This window comes from Periplaneta americana, chromosome 1 (assembly GCF_040183065.1).
Source record: "Periplaneta americana isolate PAMFEO1 chromosome 1, P.americana_PAMFEO1_priV1, whole genome shotgun sequence".
NCBI classification, from domain to species: domain Eukaryota; kingdom Metazoa; phylum Arthropoda; class Insecta; order Blattodea; family Blattidae; genus Periplaneta; species Periplaneta americana.
Genome location: NC_091117.1, coordinates 141,147,036 through 141,172,990, shown reverse-complemented (window position 1 = coordinate 141,172,990; position 25,955 = coordinate 141,147,036). Strand labels below are relative to the sequence as shown.

At 34.8% G+C, this 25,955-nt stretch overlaps 1 protein-coding gene across 19 annotated transcripts in view; it reads left to right on the top strand.

Annotated features, from left to right (window-relative positions):
• Positions 1–25,955, top strand: part of LOC138701480 (bromodomain adjacent to zinc finger domain protein 2B-like) — a 1,224,400-nt gene that overhangs the window by 71,614 nt on the left and 1,126,831 nt on the right. The window contains exon 1 of one of the 19 annotated variants that reach the window (XM_069828407.1): positions 3,927–4,537. The exons of the other annotated variants lie outside the window; for them this stretch is intronic. The gene's annotated coding sequence lies outside the window, so the exon portion shown is untranslated. Of the gene's footprint in view, positions 1–3,926; positions 4,538–25,955 lie in introns of those variants that run through there. 19 annotated transcript variants of the gene reach the window in all.

The window sequence follows — 25,955 nt, the reverse complement described above, 5'->3', positions numbered from 1 at the left end:
TAGAATGCAGTATACTTATCCTTTGTGTTTTCAGTTCAACTGATTATAAAATTACAAACTAAGAAAATTTGTGCCTATAGATTCTTGAGATCAATTCTATTTAATCCAATTTTGAAGGAAACCTGAGCACTGGTTTTATCAGCTTTAAGTGCTAGTTTATATGTGCATTAAATAAATCATTCGTTAGCCGAAGTTGAACGAAATAATGTCGGTAACCGAAACTGTAAGATAATTTTTTTGGTAACTGGCGCCTCCATGACGTGGTGCTCAGCTTATTCTTGTTGTATGCGATCGTGGCAGCTTCGGAAGCAGCTCTGTGGGCGTGGTGTGCATATAATTTCTCTACATTTGACAGATGAAAATCTGTAAAACACGTCACGCTTTTCGACCTTGGTTTTCTATCTCTTTCTAACGGGGAAACATGGCGGCGGTTATTGCATGACGAGAGGACAGGAAAGCATGACTCCTTGTCACTTTTGAATAAGACAACGTGAAGGGGAAAGGTGACCACGCCATCGTGGCGTATAGGAACGTTAGACCCGGTACATGATGAAAGAGAACACCGTTTACTTTCTTTTTATACTAAATATGAAGTAATGTGATGCTGTGATTGTCAAGTAACACTACTTTTTAGCATCCTTGTAATTATTATTATTATTATTATTATTATTATTATTATTATTATTATTATTATTATTTGCTTGCTCTGTCTCCGTTTCTCCGCTAGTCTGTACTTTATATCTGCGAGCAGCTCTTTCTCATAACCGTCTGAATAAACTCTTTGCATAGTCAACGATTAACAATCGATTTCTTTTCCTTCGTTTTCTTCCTCTGTTTCTCCTTTCATTCATATTTTATAACCTGCGTATGTTCGCGTCTTCTTGACTCTCTTGAGAGTTTTACTGTCTCACTTTAGATTTTTCGGTTTCTCTATTGCCTGTTGGTATATAGTCTACTTTCTTAGTATGTTTTTCATTCCCAGGACATGGTGTAGTATTTGTTTGCTGTGATCTTATTTTTTTTTCGGTTACCTACCTGAAAGTTCTGAGGTTATTTCTAATACCATAATTTCGAATTTGTCCACACCTGTGGAGTAACGGTCAGCGCGTCTGGCCGCGAAACCAGGTGGCCCGGGGTCGATTCCCGGTCGGGGCAAGTGACCTGGTTGAGGTTTTTTTCGGGGTTTTCCCTCAACTCAAGATGAGCAAATGCTGGGTAACTTTCGGTGCTGGACCCCGGACTCATTTCACCGGCATTATCACTTTCATCTCATTCAGACGCTAAATAACCTAAGCTGTTGATAAAGCGTCGTAAAATAACCTAAAATAAAAAAATTCGAATTTAGTCTCAGTTCTTGCGGTTCTTAACCAATCAATTTATTTGAAAAATGTGTAGGCCTATAAAGCATCTTCAGGCTCGAACAAACATCGAATATAGACTATAGGGCAGGGAGGTTTAGCTCTTGTGATGCAAGGTGTATCCTCATAGAAGTTCCTTAGAATTTACAGTAAAGTGTTATGATCAGCTGTTCTCCTGTTACCAGTTGTGCCAACTATACATTCTTCATTGAACTCTATGGACGATTACTAGTCAAGAAGGCTTTGTTGATTCGTTTCATTTTTATTAACACAGTTACATTCCACTTCAATATATATTAAACAATCTCTGATACGTGTCTATCCATAATTTCATACAGCAGAAGCTATAACATAACCTAAATAATATAAACAAGATAAATATAGAAAAGTTTAAATTAAGGATGATGAAATAAACATGAATCATTAATTTAAAAGGTACAATTATTTCAAGTACAATGTTGACAAACAAAGAAACAAATGCTAGGAAGGTGATAAACGTAAATAAATGCTATGGATGTGATAAAAACAAATGCTAGGGAGGTGTTAAAAAGTGTATGATAAGCAGCCATGATTGGTTGAAACACGTTGTTCCGTACCGTTTTATTGGTCAAAAATAGTATGACGTAGTAAAAGTGTAATAGTCACTTTAAATGAAATAGTTAATCACCGCAAATGGTTTTTGATTTAACATACGCATATGAATATTAAACTGACACCATTCACAATATATTCCTTCGCTACCCAATGTGTTCAGAATAGTTTGTGTTTATTAGATTCAAACGTAACAGGATTGCCAATGTCCAATTACTGACCAACTGAACAAATGTGGATAATATGACTATTTTGTCTTCGACTGAAATAATGTAAATCGGCTATACAGAAAGAAATTCAATAATAATAATAATAATAATAATAATAATAATATTATTATTATTATTATTATTATTATTATTATTATTAAACAAGATAAAATGTTGGGTAGAGTGTACGTAGCTAGTTCGACTACGGGTTTAACGAATAACGAACAGTTGTTCAGAAGCGTCACCGTAGGCATGTAAAAACAATTATTAAACGAACTATTAAAACATGTCTTAAGCTATTTACGAGTATTAGTACTTTATTCACTTCAGACGGTTTTACGCGCATTTAGCGGTATTTCTTTGGTGTACGTCTATACTGATACAAAGTCCAATAATGACGTCATACCGATATTAAGCAATACACGACTTTCTTTTGCGGTATTTTAAAATATCGAATAAATATCGAAATCTGGTTGTGATAGCCAGTTAACGGCTCGAGGAGAGAACGACACTTACTGGATGATCGTTCACTTCTTCTGAGGTATGAACATGAATTCAGAATTCGGCTGGTCTGCCTTGGTCGTGTATGGGCTGAGGCGCTACGGATTAATGTGTAACAATACGATTACGCGTAGACAGCACATTGAATATAAGAATAGGATAAACAGGCTAGTCATGAAAGGAAAAACACAATGTAAAATAATCTTTCTTCCACTTCACGTCTTTTGTCACTGGCATTTTCGATCTGTTTTTAGTGCCAGATTTTCTTTGTCATGGTCGACCTAGATTTAATTTTCCTGTGAACTTATATTTCATTATGTAATCCTTAAATCAAGTTCCCTAACGCTCTAGGTTGAAGTTTTATGCTAAAAAAAACAAAATGTCATATCAATTTTAATCTAGATAATAGTGTGACAACAAAGGAGAGTAGTCGATATACGAATAAAAGATATCGACACTTGGAAAATCGATACGGAAAAAATGTAACCTACTAACAAGTTCAGAGAGTAAGAAGAAGAAGAAGAAGAAGAAGGAAAAGAAGAAGAAGAAGCTGTACATCAACCGATAACATCGTAGTGACTTCAACAAATACGGACGGCAGCGTTTGGACACAAAAATATTCCGTAGCCAAATAAATATTATACGTCAGTGTCAGAAGCGCAACAAAAATGTTACAAGAGATAGCGTTAAAAAGTTCTAACTGAAGTTCGCAGACATTTTTCAAAATAACTCGTATCAAAGTGTCTCAAATTCAACAAACATTTTCGGTGTGTGAAATTTTAACACTTTACATTGTTTTACTTTTGAAATGTCAACAGTCATTAGATATACTTCACTCTGTGTGTTATTGTTCCCTACTGCGCATAATACTTCATATGAAAGGATTGTTAGAGATAAAACAATTTAATAATTTACAAAAAGCTTTCTGCTGTTAGTGTAGATGCTTATATTTAACTTCCGGAGTCATTTACACCGTTTCTGCTCTTGGACATACACGTTAAGAGAGAGAGAAAGAGAGAGCGGTAACATTTGCAGAGTACCATACATACAGTAAAATGAAGAGAACTGAGGAGAGCGAGCGAGAGAGAAAGAGAGAGGAGGAAAGTAGGGGAGGAGTAGGAGGCAGTGGAGAGGGATATGATTATTGACTTGGAGTGTTCCATAATCTAGCTTGCTTGCTTGCTTGCCCGAACCCCTCGCTCGCTCGCCAAGGCAGGCTGGCAGTTCTAACGTTGAAATTCTGCTGCTGTGTGGACTGCCTGCATGACACCCAGGCTCCTCTCTCTTTCTCTCTCTCGGTCGCCGTCTCTTTCTCTCTCTCCCTGCTGCCTCACAAACGGAGGGCAGACATCTTGCAAACCAACCAACCGACCAACACACTCGCAGACATACCTACCTCCGAGCTAACGAGAAGCTTGGGTTAGAGGAGCAAAGGAAAAATAATCTTTGTGTGCCGAGCAGAAACGCTGCTGAAACCATAGGAAAATTGACTATGAAAATTAGCAGATTTAAATGGATTTTTCGTTGCAAGCACGTGGTCTATGACATGTGTCCTTGACATTGGATTCAGCTGTTCAGAGTGGGAGGGGGAAGGAAAATATACATCTCTAACTCGTAAATCAAAATTGTGAAAAAAAAGATACATTCTTTACGTGTTGTGTGGTTTTGTTTTCGTTTCCGTTACACATGTGTGTTTATATGTGTGGATTTTCATCTGTTTTAGAAGCCATAAAGATTGTGACCGAAACAGGACCATAAAAGTGTGTGAAGGTTGAAGATAATAATATTAAGTGTTTACCATTTTATTTCGTAGTGTAAATCAAGTGACATTTAACTTCACATTTTTGTTTCTCGTAATTTGGGATCATGCAATTAAAGGTAAGTTTCTACTGTGTGTGAATGTAGTGTTAGTACATTTTTCAAGTCAAACCATACCATACTACCACACCGTTCTTCGAACATTTTAGTGCCTGTCAGAAAAAAATATATGAAACCACAAAGAACTTCGTTCAACAATGCTGTATGTCTCCTTTAACTGACTTTTCTGAGAGTATAATTTAGTATTGTGGTAAATTTTATTATTCGCAGGTACCTGGTACTAAAATTAACTTGACCATTGACGTTAACGGGTTATTCGTATATATTAACCGATAACATTGATTTTTCACACCATCGACAGATTTCTGTTTTTAAAGTATGTAGCGTCTGCTGTCAATGACACAAGACAAGCGGTGATGAGATTGTAAAATTTGTAGTTTACGCGACGTAGCAAGCAATTCGTTATATAACAAAAGACGTGCTATGTATGTTTCCATAGTGAAATAGAAACAATTGCAGCTGCCACATTTAATCGCCGGCCATGTTATTTTTTACAAAGTTTCTTAACGCCTTCCCCCTCTCTAATTAAGGTACAGGCACGTTAAAATATACTGTACAATATAATCATTCATTCATGCCAACTGCATAGCTTTAGGCGTGTAATAATTATCGAATGTATACGAGTTAAAACTAGTAGCCGCGACCTATAAAAGGATGAATACGTAAATAAACAGTCAATAATATTAATCCAACACGTAAACTTTCTATAATAGTATGCCTATTCGTTAATTGCTGTGATGAATCACGTAGATGACGGGTCTGTGTTACATTTTTGCAGTGAAAACACAAGTTATATTGTTGAATGCAATGTTAAAGAATAATAATTCAGTAATCCTGTTTCAATTATCAGTTAATTATACCAAAGGATCTTTTAATATGCGTAATTTGGAGTAAGGGTTTATAAATTTGGGCTGAAAATGAACCTTTTATTATGCCATGTCAATTAAACAAGACCTGCTACAATAGTACTTTAATATGTAGCTAGAGAAATTAGTGAACAGGTAAAACTGCGTAAACCCGGAAGTGAAAAAGAAAAAAACTATTAGTTCGAAAAAAATAATTTTCAGTAATTATTTATTATAAAAATGATGTAGACCTATGTGAAGTTGTATTACCATATTTATGAATTACACATTTGAAAAATAATTTATTCGATTTCAAATGTGGGTTGCGTCGTGTGTCCTCTTTCACAAGCATACGTATGTACATACGTCTTTCGTTTGGTTTTATAAAAATTTAAAACGACCTTTTATCGCTGAATGAACGTTTTTTTTATAGTAATTAGGTATTATGTAGAGAAAATGTCACCAATTACGTAATTTGCAATAAGTAAATAAGGCTTTGGTTTTTAGATGAAAAGTTATGTGAAAAAAATTGCTCATTAAATTTAACGGGTTTGTATATCAAATACTATATTGTGATTATTTTATCATTATAAAAATACAATTTTGCTATTTCCTCATGAATATTTTGCGAATCGGATTATCCTAGATCAGCAAGAACACAATTTCTCCCCTTTAATTATTAAACACATAGATTTTTATGTAATGTATTTATTTCTATTTATAAAATAACAAGCAATGGGCACCTAAGTACAGAAAACTAATTTAAGCTGAAATGATGCTCAAACATTGACTCGTAAAAGTACACATATATGATAAAATCAGTACTACTAATAACTTTAGTGTTACATTTTCGCTGTTGTGTTAGCAGAATTGTACCCATTCATAATGCATATCCGTGTGTATAGTATTTGTAGGCCTAGCGATTATTATGCTGCTCGTGGAGATTAATGCGCCGAGCGAGCATATAACATGATGATAAATCTTTGTCATCGAGAACATTATATTCCACAATAATCTACAGTTAAACACATTATAAATAATTCAAGAATACCTATTCAGTTTTAAACTGGTGTTACGTCGTTCCATCTGAATGCAGCAGCGTATAAACCTTCCAATTTGATTATGGTAGCATAGTTTAATGTGTTTGAAGATAAATAACTCATTACTGAAAAGACCTAAACTTGAAGAGATGTTACGCCAGGTATAGAGAGAGTTTACATTCAATAATAGTGTAGGGTTAGTTCAAAACTAATAGGTTATAATGCTTTCCTTATAAAATAGAGAAACGTCGAAACTATTAGGCGACATTCAGTATATTGCACCTTCGTTATAAGCGTTTTGAATGAGGAAAGACTCAAGTACGTATTCTCTGAGGATATCTTAAGACTTCAAATGTAAATATATTCCGATCTTTTAAAATAAATTAGTCTAGTTGCGATTTTTGTATGTCGTTAAGTTAAAAAAGTAATGTGAGGATTTTATCATTCTCAAGTTTACAGTGTTACAGAATCAGTATAACATGTTAAATGGAATAATGTTTTGGATTGGATTATTACTACTCAGGTTTAATACAATACTGAGAAAATCGCAGTTGCATTCCAGTTCAAAATGTAGAATAAATATAAAGGAATCAAGTCATATTAATGACTTAATTTTATAGATTCATATGTTGATACTTTCTGCACAATATTTTCTAATGTTAACACGAAGCAAGTTGACGGGAAAGTAAAATTGAGTGTTTATAGCTTTTCATTTCTGCTTAGAGGGTGTATAACGTAATTGCTACGTCACGCAGACATCATTTATATCTTTAAAATAGCCTGATTGTATTAGTTGACATGCCGGTTTCAAAAGTCATTCGAGAGAATTTTATCAATATAATAATCTAAAGTTTAAAATAAAAAAATCTAGTTTTTAAAATACATCTGCAACAAAATTGTCCAGTTTTCAGCTTCATCCTTATAAAATCCATCATGACATGCTTCCAACGTCTTCAGAATCCTTACTGATCACTTTCTTATCGGAATCAATCACTCAATTAATCAATCCCATCCATCCATCTTTCTATCCAATTGGCGCTACAGCTCAGGTTCGGGCCTCGGCCTCCTACAGTTTTTGTCTCCAACCGTTTTTGTTTTGCTCGGCCATCTTCCCATCTATTTCTTGGTCTTCCATCTCTTCAGGCTTCGAAGAAATTTGCTCTGAGGGTTTCTTTCTGATATGCGGTCAAGAGAAGTCGTACATGTTCTGCCGTTCGAGTCCTTTACGTTTTATACGAGTATAAATGATATCAGACTTTTATACAGTTCGTACACTTCATATTTTAGTATATTATCCTCCACTGCCCCTTGACATATATTATCATCAGAATTAGGTCATTAGTATGTTACTTATAGGCATATCTTCGTGAATGGTGTTTCATGTACTGCCAATGCGAACTAAGTGGGCTTGAAATTCTGTTTCTGTTAGCAAATATAATTATAAAGTTTATGATATTCTAATTTATATTAGAAACACATATGTACTATTATTTTTATTTTTTAAACATTTACAATTTATGCTTCCTTATTAAATTAAAAGCTGAAGCCTCAGAATGAAAAATCAACTGCAAATGTAATACAGGAGTAGTGTATAGTCAGTGCCTTCTAAAACACAAAGTCAGTGTATAAAAATGTGACTTTCTTACGTCTTGGTCTAATAGTTTTGAAAGAATCTCAGCAGTGTTAATTTCTATCAAACGTGTAAACATGCAGCGTGTTGTATGTTGTCGATTAGACATTAATATCAACTTCATTATTTCAACATTGAAATAGTCAACCTTTATTTATATAGTCTGCATAGTTTACTTTTAACAAATTATTGTGTAAAATACATTTTCTTAGTGAGAATCAGTCTACAAACTAGAGGCAATTTTCTATGAGTGTTTCAAGGAGAGAAACACGAAGAATAAAAATAAGAGGCATAATGAAATAATATAATGTAAATACAGAAATCTCCATCCATCCATCCATCCATCCATTACAATAGCCAATCGCAACTCCATTTTGTTTTTAACAATGTTAAAGCCTATAACAGTTTTTGTAAATTCTTTGGTCACAGACACAAGTATGATTGTCCATTGTAGGTATGTAAGAATATGTACTTATGTGTAATAGTGCAAGATATATACTTTTTATGCAATAACACTTAACAGGCATTTCTGTGTAATTTGTCTATGTACATAAATTCGGAATTAGTTTTGATGACAAAAATTACTTACAACCTTAACTTGCAAACACACAAAATTACCTATTGATTGTCGTTCTTTGAACTACTTACTGACCGTGGCTGTGTCGTAATCGTTTCATAAATCACGCCTGGTATGATTACACAGAACTCTTCATTAATACTGTAGCATAATATCCTATAGTCACAAAGGGAGTAGAAATGTGAAAAAAAACCATTGTCTAGGTGTGACTGTTTTCGGTTTATGTTGATTAAAGCTACACAGAAAAACTAAACCCGAGTCGGCCATGACATCAATGATGTTTACTTTTTGAGTTGAGAATCTTTGGAAACCGGTTCCGAATGACAAGGGTATACAAACCGGAAAGAAAATCGTTATAGCTGTACTATATTAATATAAATAAAAATTACTATAACGATACACAAGTGTACTATAATATTAACGAAATTGAACATAGTTATATTGAGAAATGAAATTATTTGACTTAGAATTAGAAATCTTCCATTCTTCTCAAAGTACACAGTGTAATAGGCTAATTGCATCATTACAACAAACTGCTGTACGGATAGAACACTGGCTCAGCATAACATACTTATCACAGTAGATGAATATATAAAAGGCATGGTTGACATCAGTCAATCACCGTCTTAATTTCAAAAGCATTTATTATCGGAAGAACTATTACAGAACCAGAAAGGATTATTTGTTGCATTTGTCTTTTTTTTTTTACTATAGAACATGAATTTGTACCACAGTCTAGTACATATATACAGTCACGAAGCTTGAGTTGTTGAGGATACTAGGAACAATAGACTGTGCCGGTACTATTTCGCATTGCCTGTGATGAGGCGATAGTAGCGATTCTAGTGGTTAGCAACTATCTATGGATGCATATTCCCTACGTATTGAGCTTCATGACTGTATATATTAGACTATTTGTACTATGAGTGCTGCAACTTTGGGACATATAGACCTATGCAGGCTTATTACGATGGGTGTGTGCGTGTGATGCATACATACATACACAAATATTCTGCCCATGGGCAGGCCCGTCTCTGCATGTGATCCACATATCTTAATGTCGTCTATCATCTGATATCTTCTTCTGCCGCGAACTCTTCGACCGTTCACCATTCCTTCCAGTACATCCTTCAGTAGGCAGTTTCTTCTCAGCCAGTGACCCAATCAATTCCTTTTCCTCTTTCTGATCAGTTTCAGCATCATTCTTTCTTCACCCATTCTTTCCAACATAACTTCATTTTTTATTCTGTCCGTCCATTTCACACGCTCCATATCCGCATTTCAGATGCTTCTATTCGTTTCTCTTCACTTCGCCATAATGTCCATATTTCGTCCCCATACAATGCCACACTCCACACAAAGTACTTCACTGGTCACTTAGTTCTTTTTCCAAAGGTACGCAGAAGATGCTTCTTTTTCTATTAAAAGCTTCCTTTGCCATTGCATTGCTGTCCTTTTGATTTCCTGGCTGCAGCTCATGTTACTACTTATAGTACATCCCAAGTATTTGAAGCTGTTCACTTGCTGTACTGTCTCATTTAGAATTGGCAAGTTTACCTTCTTTATTTTTGGTTATTAGAGGAGAAAAATTCGCTCCGGCGCCGGGGATCGAATCCGGGTCCTTGGTTTAACGTACCAAGTGCTCTAACCACTGAGCTACGCGGAAGTTCAATCCACGGCATCGGATCGATTCCCTCTGCTCTAGTGTTTTTTCCTTTGTGGCCTCCACTCCTCTTGAACTAAAGTTGGTGCGAAAAACGTTGAAAAAAAAGAGGGGGGCAGAACAACACCCAAATGAACCTCCCGCAGCCGTAATAACGAAGAAACTCAGGCCATTGAAGATCAGGAAATACTACTGATTTTACCAGAAATAAATTCATTATTACGTATTGTCAACAGAGCACAAAATGTGCTCGATTTATATATTTGCGTGTCATCAACTACAGATTAAAATTATGCAATACCGGGAGGGATGAAGGGAGAAGTAGAAAATAATTTTTGTTATTTAAATGTTTCTCTATTTACTTCTAAAATTAAATTTGTAGTTATTTTCATTGTATATGACTGAAATAAAATAGCCTAATGTAGCCTAATTCTGTAAATAATATAGTAATCTTACAATGGACCATAAATATTGTGGACTAAGAAATATGGACAAAAAATATATAAAACGTACAAAAATGTCTGAGGACATTTCAATATGGTGGACGAAATTATACAGTGAACGATTTTTGTAAGTTGACATAAGTAGATGGACAAAATTGTTAGGTAGGCCTACATAAAATTACTGTTGACTAAAATCTCAACTGGACAAGAATTTATGTGGACGTAAATATTGTGAACTAAATGTCACTGGACAATCAGTCTGGGAATCTAAATATGTCAGCATTCTTGCATACCGGTACCTAGTCCATGGCATTCGTATCCCTCGAGACAAACCCGCGTACTCCTGATTGAATACCACTGTAGAATGTTGGTTGTTGTTTGTTGGTAGCTGGCTTGTTTTTAATGGCGAAGACTTGACAACCGAGTCTTTGCAACTAGTCTCAATCTAATTTGAAGTCCATTTTTTTCAAGTTATACTTGCATTATGTCGACGAAACCAGTACACAAATGGCTATGGACCAGTGAGGTTATGAATTGGTATATTTTCGCTTCTTTCTAACAAAAGCCTTCCCAAGTCGTTGGTCCTAAGTAGAAATTTATTTAAAATAAAGAAATTGCTTCATTGTGGCTTGTACATCATTATTCCTATTTCACAACTTCTCTCTTTCTCTTGTCCAGCTTTTTGTAGGCCTACTGTACTTCGTTGTTAGCGATGACTGGCATTTCTAAAGGAACCATATATATTTTGGCAATTGTAGTTTTGTTATTGTAAACAATAATGTACAGCCTTATCGACCAAAACACAGGTTTTATTTCGTGTTTTCAAGAACGCTGAATGAAGTATAATTAAAATTAGTCTTGTAACACACAAAGATGTCAGTAATTTATACACTGTATGAAGGTGAAGGATGGGTAGAACGGAGAAAAATTCTCTTCGGCACTAGGACTCGAACCCGGTTTAGTGGATAAAGCGTCAGCACGTAGAGTTAAAAACCCTGGTTCGAGTCCCGATGCCGGAGAGAATTTTTCTCCGTTTTACCCATTCTTCACCATATGATAATGCAGAATTCCTGCACGGAAATATCATAATATATACTTCGGTACATCATAGTAATATAATGTATAAAGCCTACAGATGAATGATTTCTTCAACTTTCTGTTCCATATTATACGCCGCTTTAAGGATCTTTCTTGCTTTTCTGGGTCTCTGTTGATATCACTTAAATGTTAGAGTGTAATAAAGTTAAGGTAGACTATTGCTGTTTATCATTCACATCACATATGCGAAGTATTCTAGAAATATTCCATTTATTGAATTTTTTGGAACTACAATATCTATTCATTTATTTTATCCTGTCTTTTTACTAATCTTTCAGCTGGTTCTCTTTTGTTTCATTAACTTTATACTGGCACACGAGTTTGCGTAGAGTCGTGTTGATTCTGTTAGTAAAGCGACAGAGAAAGGGCTAAAAGAATTAAATTTCAGTTCCGGGTGGAGGAGGAGGAACTCTTTGTATCTTCCTAATGTCGGAAACGGTTGTCTCCAAAAATATTTCCGGGGATAAAAGACGACCGTAGTAAAACGCTGCCCACCATCACCACTTTCTAGGACCAGAAAGTATAGTAGCTTCAATAGCTATGGGTATCTAGCATCTGAAAGAGGTGAAGGTGATAATGCTAGCGAGATGAATCCAGCGCCGAAAGTTACCCAGCATTTGCTCTTGATGGGTTGAAGGAAAACCCCGGAAAAACCTGAACCAGGTAACTTGTCCCAACCAGAATTTGAACCCGGGCCCGCTAGTTTCACGCCTCAGACGTGCTAACCGTTGCTCCACAACGGTGTTTGCTCGTTTGTGTACTGTAGGCCTACAACAATTATTTGGCCTAAAGCACATAAAGAAATTGATTTAATATTCGGTACGAATCAATTTATATTGAAATGTTGCATCTGAAGTATAATAATTTTTAGTAAAAGTTGATGGTATTAATTTGAAATCAAAAGCAATAAATGACGTTGAATTCGAAATCTAGTAAAATTATTTTTTCTTGCATGCGCTTAAAACATATAATGAGCTGAAACACTTGGCCACGTACTGGGGTTCTGTAAGAAGGGAGAGCTACTGCGTAACAACAGACACCATCGTGTCCGTACAGCAATTGCCAACCTGCTAAGAAACAGAGGATGGGAAGTACATGAGGAGATTACATGAGGAGATTCAGTGTGTGTCTGAAGATGATTCTCATAGAAGAGTCGATAAAATTGCCATCAATAGAAGAACCCAGAAAGCGATGATCTTAGACTCTACGATTTGCTTTGAACGAGACACGAATCAAGCACTGCAGGTTAATGATGACAAGCGAGCTAAATATGTACCTTGTCTTCAATACCTCAGTGAAAAATATGGCATTTCGCTTTACAACTGGGCTGTTGCAGGCTTACTATTTGGAGCGAGGGGTTGTAATATTCTTAAATCCTTTAAAATTCCCTTTTATGAGGTTCAGAAGATTGTAATGGAAATTCTGAAGGCCTCTCTTCAAATTTTACACTATCATCTATATATTAACACGTAAATTTTTGTTTTAATGTACAAATCTAATCCGTATTTTGCCCGTTTCATTTCCCTTTATCTTTTATGTTTGTTAATTCCGGATCCCAGTAGTCAACCTCACTTGAGGACGGATGATTTTAAATCTTAGTAGTATGGATATCAAATGTTTTTAGTTTCATAATATCTGATTCTATACACAATGGAACATATTATCCAAATGATTGATGACGATGATATTGATGGTGGTCGTGGTGGTTTTGATTTTTTGTGGTGATGATCGTGGTGGTTTTGATTTTTGTGATGGTGATCGTGGTGGTTTTGATTTTTGTGATGGTGATCGTGGTGGTTTTGATTTTTGTATTTCTTTTAGTTTAATTAATTCTGAATTTGTATGGTATTCTTACAAACAAGTCATTATTATTATTATTATTATTATTATTATTATTATTATTAATATTATTATTATTATTATTATTATTATTATTATTATTATTATTATTATTATTATTATTATTTAAAAGGTGTACGTCAAAGTTTGGAAACCAATATCTATGAAGTAAGTAGTTTGCCGTGTAAAATTAATTAATCAAAATATTCTCATCTGTACTGGATATCAGTGAAATTTGAAATTATTGTTCCATGCTTCAATAAAAGGGCTAATGCATTCTCTGAATATAGTTCCATGTCGGTCAACAAACAAAGAAGATTTTTATTTCTACAAATGACAGTACCCCCGAAACACAGTCTGATAAAACAATTCCAAGCCTGAAAACGAGCATTGAACTCTTTGATATATTTAATTTCGCAAGCTACGGACAATCATATGCAGCAGCATACGGGATATAGATAATCACAATGCGCCTGTCCGCGCGCCCTCCTGCAGTGACACGTATGCCGATAAAAACATTTAAGCAATCTCTTCCTCTCTATTGCGGCACTGCCCGGGAAAACGTGACTCAGACTTAGCAGAAATGAAATGTAATGCTAAAATCATAGTTGAACCTGCAAATAAAACTAGTATAAATAATATCATTTCTACGGCCATAATAATGATCATCATCGTTACGGCAATCTACCTTCAAGTAATACGCTATTTGTTTTCTCTTTGTCTTCACTCTCGTGAACATTATGAACTATTATACATTCACAACTATCTAGTGCAAATTCATTGCTTAGGCTAGTATTACGCTATCATAGTTGTTTGACAAAGAGTATGATAAAATATTTTATCAAAGATCTGTGATAAAAGGTTGAAATTTGAGTATATTACATTATACAAAATATTTTATCAACAGTAATCTCACTAGACGTTTTGATTTATCTACAGAAAATCAAAACTCGAGTGGGATTTAATTGACTATTACACGATTAGAAGAAAGTATATAAAGATTAGAAGTAACGAAGTATTCCAATACAATAAAATATCAATTGACTTACGAAAATACAACTGTCTTCAAATGTATTATTGTACCATCTCAACATTACAAATGTTACGCTAGATGCATGCTAGATGGCAGTAGTGAGCAATGCCTTCTCGTCGAGAAGTTCTCGATCTATTATACACGATGGCAATGTTACTAGTCAAGAAGGCTTTGTTGATTCAGTTTCATTTTTATTAAAATGCAACATTCCACTTCAATTATCCGAATCCCAGTAATCAATTTCACTTGACAGATGATTTTCAATAAATCTTAATATTAAACAATCTCTGATACGTGACTATCCATAATATCATATAGCAGAAGCTATAACATAACCTAACTAATATACACAAGTGTTAGAAAAGTTTTAATTAACGACGATGACATACATAAAAAATAAACATGAATAATTTTAAAAGGAATAATTATTGAATGTACAATTTTCAAATTTGAATGTGGTTGGTGGTTCAATTGATGTTATATTGGACATGTGCGTAATAGAAGTGGAACTCGTTGATTTAGGCCTACATGGTGTATTCAACTTATTCAGAATTTCCGAACGGATAATTTTAAAAGGAATAATTATTGAATGTACAATTTTCAAATTTGAATGTGGTTGGTGGTTCAATTGATGTTATATTGGACGTGTGCGTGATAGAAGTGGAACTCGTTGATTTAGGCCTACATGGTGTATTCAACTTATTCAGGATTTCCGAATGGTGCTCTTCATTTATTTGTAAATCGGATTTGAGAAGATGCATAGGTATGATCAGTGATTTTTATTAATTCTTGTTCTTGAATGCCAATGCGAGTCATATTTGAAACTGCTGTGCATCGACTGGAGTGGTTTGTAATTTTATATATATATATATATATATATATATATATATATATATATATATATATTGACGTCCAGACCAGCGCAGTTTCAAATGTTGGCAAACAAAGAAACAAATGCTAGGGATGCGATAAAATTAAACAAATGCTAGGGACGCGATAAAATTGTGCGATAAGCAGCCATGATTGGTTGAAATACGTCCTTTCGTACCGTTTTATTGGTCAAAAGTAGTATGACGTAGTAAGAGTGTAATAGTCAAAGATAACCTAAAATTAGGGAACAAGATCCATCAGCTTCCATTGATAGTTAAACAATTTTTTTTTTTATTACATATATACAAAACTGAATTATGAACAATACTATGCATGTTTAGCTACAATTAGTTCATAATATTAAAATATGCATATTGGTAAAAAAATGAACAGAAAAGGAAACGTTTATGGGTTAAACCACAGTCTAGTCTAGTATATACAGTCACGAAGCTTGAGTTGATGGGAGTACTAGGAACAACATACTGTGCAGGTACTATATCGCATTGTCTGTAATGAGGCGATAGTAGCGATGCTAGTGGTTAGCAACTGTCTATGGATGCATACTTACTACGTATTGAGCTTCGTGACTGTATATACTAGACTGTGGTTAAACCATGGTTTGCAAGACGTGACAAGAAAAGTATTCATCAAAACTCTCTAAAAAAATGCAATGCGAGGACTTGAAAAGTTATTTAAATTATTTGAGAATGGATGAAGATAATTATCAGTTTGTCCAGAGTCCTGTACAGCAGTTATAGTCTGCTATTTTTATGTACACTTCGCGTCTTTTATTTCTGTTTCTGTAGCCCTTGTTTTGTGTTTTATAATATTTCATTTGCTTCGTATTCTCATATCACCATATTGGTGGTCGTAGTAACAATCCAACAATATTTACGTTCCGTCATGTTGGTTTCAAGCTAGGAAAACCTTCTATTTAAAGATAATAAGATGCACTTACATTTTGTAAAAGGTATTTTATCAAAAAAACTTTTATAAAATAAAACCCATTACATTGTCATATATTTTATAAAAGATCTTTGTCAGAGAACTTTGGTAGTGTAATACCAGCCTTAGATTTAGAAGAAATAGGTATAACACAAAAGAGAGAGCGAAATGTGTAATCATAATTCCCATTATGTTTATAGCCTATGCGTTATGTTTATAATAATATTACTGTTACAGTAATTATTTACTAACTGTTACATTAATAACACATTAATTAATGTGCAAGTCGACAGTGATTGGCCAATAATAGAATAACACAAGGGTTACAACAATAATAATAATAATAATAATAATAATAATAATAATAATACAATATTAAAAACAACACTAATAATGGTGTTACATATTTTATAATTATGCAAATTTTAAGTTTATAAATTAAAAGGATTAAATTTACTGCTATGCAAGTAGCCAGTTTTAATATATCTGGATAACTGGGAAAGAGATTTAGAATTTTTGTTGTAGGAAAGTTTCTGAGTTCTCATATCTTTCATAGGAAAGCGAAAGCTAAGGTTGTTTATGTAAGATTCAAAGATCATATTACCTTCAAGACCTTGAATAGAAATAGGGCATCAAGATCTTGGCGACTGGAATGTAAACGGTAGACCTAACATTTGAAATAATCACAATTTTTCTCTTACCAGTAACTATTCTTCCAGTCACTGGACAGGAATGTATACGAACATTAACGATATATTCCTTAGATACTTTCTAATTTAGTCGAGTCAGTTATGACAATTCGAAACTACAGATGCATATCTGAGTTTCGATCTCACTAATGATTTAATGAATATAGTATTAAAAGTTCATCAGTAGATAAAGAATAAATTATTGACAGGATTAGATGCAATTTTCGAATTGCATGATTATAATAGAATATGTAATAATAATAATAATAATAATAATAATAATAATAATAATAATAATAATACTTACAAATGGCCTTTAGATAACCCGAAGGTTCATTGCCTCCCTCACATAAGCCCGCTATCGGTCCCTATTCTGTGCAAGATTAATCCAGTCCCTAGCATCATATCCCACCTCCCTCAAATCTATTTTAATATTATCCTCTCATCTATGTCTCGGCATCTCCAAAGGTCTTTTTTCCTCCTGTCTTTCAATTAACAGTCTATTGGCATTTCTCAAATCGCCCATAAGTGCTACATGCCCTGTCCATCTAAAAAACATCTGTATTTAATGTTCCTAATTATATTAAGTGAAGAATACAATGCGTGCAGTTCTGCGTTGTGTAACTTTCTCCATTCTCCTGTAACTTCATTCCTCTTAGCCTCAAATATTTTCCTAAGTGCCTTATTTTCAGACACCCTTAACCTCTGTTTTTCTCTCAAAGTGAGTGTCCAAGTTTCAAAACCATACAGAACGGGTAGATCCTAACTGTTTTATAAATTCTAACTTTCAGTATTTTTTAAAGCAGACTGGATGACAGAAGCTTCTCAACTCAATAATAGCAGGCATTTCCCATTATATAATAATAATAATAATAATAATAATAATAATAATAATTAGACTACTATACACATTCCTCATGGTGTCCAAAGCATTTCGAGTGCCAAGAGTCTACAATAAAATGCTCGTCCCTCTTGAGGACATCTGGTAAAAGGACGCAAGTCTTTCCTCTTTCGTGCTTGTTTTTTTTTTTCCTTTCAAAATTTATTTTTATTTCTCCCCCCCCCCTCCCTCTCTCTCTCTTTATCTTTTTCTTCCTGCCGTACATAGAAGAAGAATGGAAAATCGCAAAGGATGCAATTAAATCTCATATACGTAATACAATTAGAAAAGAATTGCGATGTATAGAATAATAATACTGGTGCCTATACCGCATGTGTGCTGTTGCCTAGTCCCCCATTATTCTGAAGTGCAATTACCGAGGGATTACGGTGCAACGCCAGTTGTCTACTGTATGTGGATGCAGGAAGACGCCACGTCACTTCGGGTTCCGTTAGAAATATCCAAGTACAGTTCAGTCGTATCGATCAGGAGTGCTTGCTACACATATCCGTTCTGTGCAGCACACGTTACAACGCTACTAATGAGTTTATCTGTTTCTGTTCTATTGGCGATTGTTAATTATTGCCCTAAAAACCTGCATTGATCTTCTCTTTGGGTAGCACTAGTTTCCGTGATTTTCGATTCAATCATATTCTTCATTAACCAAATAATTTATTTACTCACTCACTGATCACTTTTCATTGATTAAATTGATTCATGTTTTCATATTCTAAATCTGTTTCTTCTCTTTCTTTTAAGTTTTCTCCTTCACATGTCCTATTGTTTTTTTCTATTGTTAACCCCTTTTCATTTATAGTCATGTTTGTAGGATTTTCGATAAGCTGAATTGTTAAAGGTTAAATATGTTAAAATTGTTTGCCGTCTTATTTAGCTTATCAAAATTACATGTGATTTATTTATTCACATACATCACAACACATAGAAAGCAATAACAGATTAACGTTTTCCTTATATGACAATCCAGTATATACAGTCACGAGGCTTGAGTTTATGAGGGTACTAGAAACAATAGACTGTGCAGGTACTATTTCGCATTGTCTGTAATGAGGCGATAGTAGCGACCCTAATAGTTAGCAACTATCTACGGATGCATATTTACTACGTATTGAGCTTCGTGAATGTATATATACTAGACTGTGCTTATATCACTTGTTTTTAACTTTAATGCCATATAGGTACCATATTATGATCAACTAGTTGCTCTATTTTAACTTATTCTTTTTATTTATCACATGGCAATTGTTTATAACTATGGTATTGTATTCATAATAATTGTAAATGTTAATGTATTGTTATTAATGGTTCTTACGATCTGATGATGGCATACCATGCCGAAAACATTAATCTGTTATTGTTTTCTACTGTATGTTTGTATGTGAATAAATAAATCACATACAATTTTGATAAGCTAAATAAGACGGCAAACATAATTCTAACATTTTTAACCCTTTTAATTGTTTAATCTCTCCTCTCCTCTCCTCTCCTCTCCTCTCCTCTCCTCTCCTCTCCTCTCCTCTCCTCTCCTCTCCTCTCCTCTCCTCTCCTCTCCTCTCCTCTCCTCTCCTCTTCAATAGCTTCAATCAAATTCAATTTAGCTTCCCCTCCATTTCAGTTCTTTTCTTGGGTTTACTTTTCCTTTCTCATCGTTATCTTTTCTTTCTTTTTCATCCTTTCCACTTTTTATCTTTTCCCTTTCATTTTCATTCTTTTCTTCTCTTTCATTTATCATCTCTTTATTTTTCTAATCTTTTTTTTTTCCTTTGCTTTCTATACTTATCATTCCCCTCCCTTTATTTTCTTTCCTTAACCTCTTCTTTCCGGTGTATTTTCGTCAATTTCTTTTATTTTTTTGTACAGTACGTTTATTATTCGTTCCTTTACTTTCCTCTCTCATCTTTTTCGTTTCTTCCTTGTCCCAGTTTCTTTTCTATTTTCATTTTCTTTGTCTTTTTCACATTTCCACTCTTTAATTTCGTTTGCTTTGTTTTCTTCCACATTTCTTTTCCCTGCTCTCGTTTTATTTTTGGCTTCATGTTTTGCTTTCTATTCATTTTACAATTTACTTGTTTATATCTTGATCTGCTTTTTTAACAATGTCGTTCTATTTAGTTTCTTTGTCCTTTGTCATCTTCTGTTTTGCTCTGCATCTTTTTATTTTATTGTTCAACTTTATCCGAGATTATCACGCTGGCCGGCATGTTCAGTCTGTGTGAGTCATTTTCATATAGGTTTAATTGTGTTTGCATAATTTTATGTATTCATTGTGAGTGATTAATTAACCATCCCTGTCCTTGTCGTCTCCTCGTTGTGAATTGTCTTGTACAGTGTGTCACACTATTCCGCGGCGTAATTAATGGACAACTTTGAGATAGATTAGAATTGAAACCGCATTTCAGCGTATCATTTGATTATTGATTTATTGCATCATTCCGTTAGACGCTTTTTTTTCCTCGCGTCGACAGAAACTAACGCCAATTCAGAAAAGGGTTATTTAAAAGAAAACCAGTTACATAGGCTACTTACTGATTCTGTATAATATATCTGTAATGGTTTTCATACTCAAGCGTCCAACCAGTCTTCATACATAAACATGCATCATCACCATCACCATCATCATCATCATCATCATCATCATCATCATCATCAGAACCGTAATCAAGGGGCTCTTACAATAAAAAAAAACGCTAAACTGCACACAGTTACTCGTGTCTAACAAAATAATTGAAACGGTATAAATATATTTTTATAAACTTATAGAATTCATACTTCTAGATGAGAAACAATATAAAATAGTAGGCCTACTCTTAAGGATCTATAGTCATTTTTAAAGGAACAGGCAAAATAATTTGTTACAGTGACAAATGGAAAGAGCATGTTAAAATAATACTATACGATTATAATCCGAAAGTAATAATTAGATATAAATATGTCAGGAGAAAAAATATCGAAGGACAAAGGAAAAGATGGGTTGAACAATTTCAACTGTCAAAGTTTTCAGAAACTATAATAGACCTAAAATTATAATCCTTATAAATTAGAATTAGAATTGTTTGTAGAGTGAAGTAAGGCCATCTCTTCCACTTCATCGTAAATCAGTATGAGGTACAATATAATACACTATTACGTTCAATGAGATTAGCTAATGATACATGCCATAGATGTTAGTAATAATATAACATAGTTTACAATTTGAAAACATACACTACTCATATGTAGAATATACAGTATACAGAAAAATAACGTACAGAGAGTTTTTTTTTTTTTTTTTTGTGATGTCAACATTTACATCCATGTAACGTGGACCTCACAATTTTGTATCCGGTGCCACAATTACATTCATTACAGATATACCTTTTGTAGATGCTCTTATAATTTGACCTTCGACCCCATGTACTTTAAAACCTAACAACTTAATTTAGATCATTCAAAATTGACACGTTTACTACTCTGTTCTTGATTTTCAGTTCACTTATATCGAACACTGTTTCTAATAATACTTGTTACTAAAACATACTACACCAATGTCCAATATGTTCGTTATTATGTCTGTTTCTTGTGTACATTCCATTTTCAGATCTCACTAATTTTCTACGTATTATACTTCGCTATCCTAGCTAGCCTCCTCCACGATACTTCTCAAACGTACAGAAAGTTAACGAAACAATATTACAAATAAGAATAAATCTAGGGACAAAAGAAAATACCGTCATTTCCCATAACTATGGTCCTGGAACACAACTACGGTCCACGGTACAACTATTCAAAGAACATTGTAGAAATAATATAGACCGTTCGTAGATAGCTGCAGTGACTTGACTTCAGACTAGGTGTCTACAGTACAGCAAAAATACAGATGCACGAGGTATTACATTGTGGAGTACAAAATGTGAATGGACCATAGTTGTGTTCCAGGACCATTGTTATGGAAAATGACGATACTAAATTAATATGAAACATTAGCTTACACACAAGCATAAGTATAATAAACATGTCTAGCTTCCACCTAATAACTTTCTAAGCTTATTCTGAAACGACGTTAGGATCCGACAGTCTGATCTCGCGCTGGAGAGAATTTCGAAGTCGAGGTAGTGCAACACTAAATGATGAAGAATAATATGCAGAAGTTCTATGTTGGGGAATTAGAAGTACACCTAAGGCACCTGCTCTTGAGATTGACAATCTTTGGAAGCGTGAAGCAAGATACTGGAGCGTAGAGGAATGTAGTATTTTGAATAATAGTGATAGACCGGTGGTGATGTTAAGACTAACAGGTAATGTTATAGTTCCGGAACAATTATTATTATTATTCAAATCAGCTTTACAAAAAGCTAAATCTGGGAGCCAGATTCGCATAATAAACGCTCATGTGCGTTATAATATGAAACTACGAGTACACTTTAAATCATATAGTATAGTAGGTATGCATTCCATGATGGGTCTTTGACGGTTGTCAACCCACTCGAGGTAGATGGACATAAAGGGAAGAATTGGACCGTGGCTGTGTATCGTTCCTGGATAGCTCAATGGTAGAGGGTTAGCGCGCTTAGCCAAAGGTCCTGGGTTCGATACTCGGTTCCGGAACAATTTTTCCCTTTAATATTACTCAGGAAGCTAAACCTGGAAGCCATATTCGCACAATGTCATAGTTTGTCTTGTCAATAATAAGTGAACAAAATCGTTCGGGAATCGAACATCAGACCGTCTGGTTAACGAAGCTACGGCTGAGGCTCACTTATATTGATAAAGTAGGCTTGAGTAGGCATAACGAGTTTCTGTGAGCTGCCTGACAATACCTCAGCCCTGGAGGGGAGCGCGGACTGTCGTTGGGATATTGACCGGTACTCCGTCTTGTCCACTAATATCTCCACACAGGAAAGAAGGCTTGCTTCTCCTCACGGTTTCGACGCATTAAGACACTATGGCGGCCCACACGTCGCGTCGCCTGCCATTGTGTCAAGCTTCTCATAGCAACCCACATCAGGCACGTTCAGCTAGGTTCGCATGTGTAACATGTAGTAAAAAAAACATGTTTTCTGGTTTCTACGGGATGTTTCTATTACTTGAGTAAAATTAAGAGGTCAACTATGAAGTACGAATAGTATTATCTCTATTATGTCGATCCTAAATATGTATGTATGTATGTATGTATGTATGTATGTATGTATGTATGTATGTATGTATGTATGTATTTATGTATGTATGTACCCTTTGATACGGGAATTGTTCGCTGTTCAAAGACTTAAGGCTCATTCACAATGAAAATTAAACATAAAGTAAGCGTTAACTTAACGTTACAGTAAAATCAAGAAGTCATACCATCATTCACGATAGGAACATAAACATAACAGCAAACATACTTGGTAACCACGGAAACATAACAACGACGCCATTTCCTCATATTCTGTCGTATACTTCAGCGCTCGACGATTGTGTTCTGTTTGCAAATAACGTAAGCATAAGCATGAAAGTTTGGAGTTTGCAAACTTTTATGTTAACGTCTTACGGTAATGTTTATGTCAATGCTTATGTGAATTATTGTGAATGATCCCATTTGGTAGCCTGGGCGCAAACTTCTGCGTTTATGTTACGGCTATGTTTAATTTTCATTGTGAATGGGCCTTTACGTTCCATCTCATCGTGTGCGCTGTGTTTACACTCGTGCGTTTTACGTAGAGAGCTTCGAAGCCTGATCTTTGTAACGAGGAGAAAGACTCTATTGCTACGCAATAAAAGCTTCGTTGGGAATATGTTGTTTCATGACATACAGATACATCGCTGCTACGACTTGATTTCATCCTCGGACCTCGATGCTTAATATTTCTCTGTGATAATCTCGCGTTAATCCGATCGACACTTGGACAATTCACGCTACAGGAGAGCGACCATTTTCCGTGTCAAAGAGTGTACATGTAATGTATGTATTTAGAGTATATATATATATATATATATATATATATATATATATGTGTGTGTGTGTGTATGTATGTAATGTAATTTATTTTCTTACGTGAATGAATGTGCGTTTGTTCCATGTAGTATTTTGCGCTTTAGCTTAACGTATTGGAAAAGAAATCGTTCTGCATTCATTCAGTCATTCATTGATTCATTCATAGTTTCCTACCCAAGGACAGGACTTCACTTTTCACCACTAATATACGATTGAAACACTCAAAAGCTCCACCACAAAATATGTAGGCCTAAGCATACCAATCTCGGTACAGGGTAAAACTAGTGATGAAATAATTACCTTATAAATCGAAACAGCAAGCTAGACTTCGACTGTGAAGTCAAAGTGAAGCGTTGTCTTCGAGCAATGAGTATGTGCTATATATATGTAACTCAAAACTTAACCTTATCGACCCATGTATTGACGAACCCCTATCTCGTGTCTGGAATACATTGCACCCGCGAATAGCGGTGATCGGAAAGGGCAGTTGCAGCTATTTCCATGAAGCAGAGAGGCCGATAGCCCATGTCATTTTTAATGGAAGCAGAAAGTGAGTAGAACAGGTGAAGGACTGAAGGTGCAGTTTTCCCAAGCAAGCGATTTTCGAACACTCATGTACACCCTTTTCGTGTCTAACCTCGGTATCAGAACAGCCGTTAGAAAGGTGATGACTTCTGATCAGAAAGTTAGGTATTTGATTCCAAACACATTCTAGTTTTGTGAGTTTTCAGGCTTTAACGGTGATTGTGTTCAGGAGCAGACTTTTGGGTATCCCACCGTGCGCTGGAAATTAACATCGCTTGGGTATAGGAACTACATTGAAATGCATATACAAGTTCCATCTTCAGGGCGGGGAAAATTAGTACAAAAGGTGACGTCTTGGTTCTTGTCCTCATGGGCAAAAAGGTTTTAATGAAATTCCGGCCAGTGTGTGGGACCGATGTCCGATCAGCGTCGTGATGAATTTGGAGAGCTAGGTACGATAGATCCTGTTTATTAGTTTACGATATGTGACAGACTCAGATGTCTACTGGCCAACGTCTCCGGTGAGACTACGAGTGGACATAATAAGCAGTGTAGCCAACAATCGTAACCTCAGAGTCGCCAAATTCAATTTACAAGTAAAAAAGAAAAGCGTATCTAAAGAAACTGGAAAGTAGTATTTATTAGTAGTATTTATTTATTTAACCTGGTAGAGATAAGGCCGTCAGGCCTTCTCTGCCCCTCTGCCAGGGAATTACAACTATAATATGAACAATAAAATTACAATTAATATTAAATTTACAATTACAATTACAATACAAATTAAAGTACGACAAGATTACCTGATTAATGAAAGCTAGACATTTTATCATAGAAGTAAGAACAAAGAATATTTTTGTATTTACTGAATTACAAATTAAACCTAGAATAAGAAAATTCTATAGTGATGAAATTACCGGATATTGAAATATTTTGTGATAGATTAAGAGAACTGTTTACAAGAAACCATGTCTGAACGAGTCTCAATTACTGACCAAGTGCCTAGTAAGTTTGATTAACAATATAAAAAAATGTATCTTAACTTTACAGATATATCCTCCTCTTCTACTGTAGGATTCATATAGGCCAGAAATGGAACGTATAATAAGTTACGCATCAATATTTCCAGTCTTCCGCAAAACACTTAAAGAAAATTTGGTATTTGTAACTCGTTTTTCCCGAAATCTTCCAGGTGTTCCTCGCGTGAGGAATAGCACTAGCTGTTTTGATATAAATTTTTTGCGTAGTTTTGGTTTCACTAAGTTAGACTGGCTGAACAGGCGTTCTACCTCAGCATTCGGATAGGGAAGAGCAAGTACGGCCATAGCAAACATACTGTTCTCCAACCAGGAGATCAACCGTGAAAGGAATGTGCT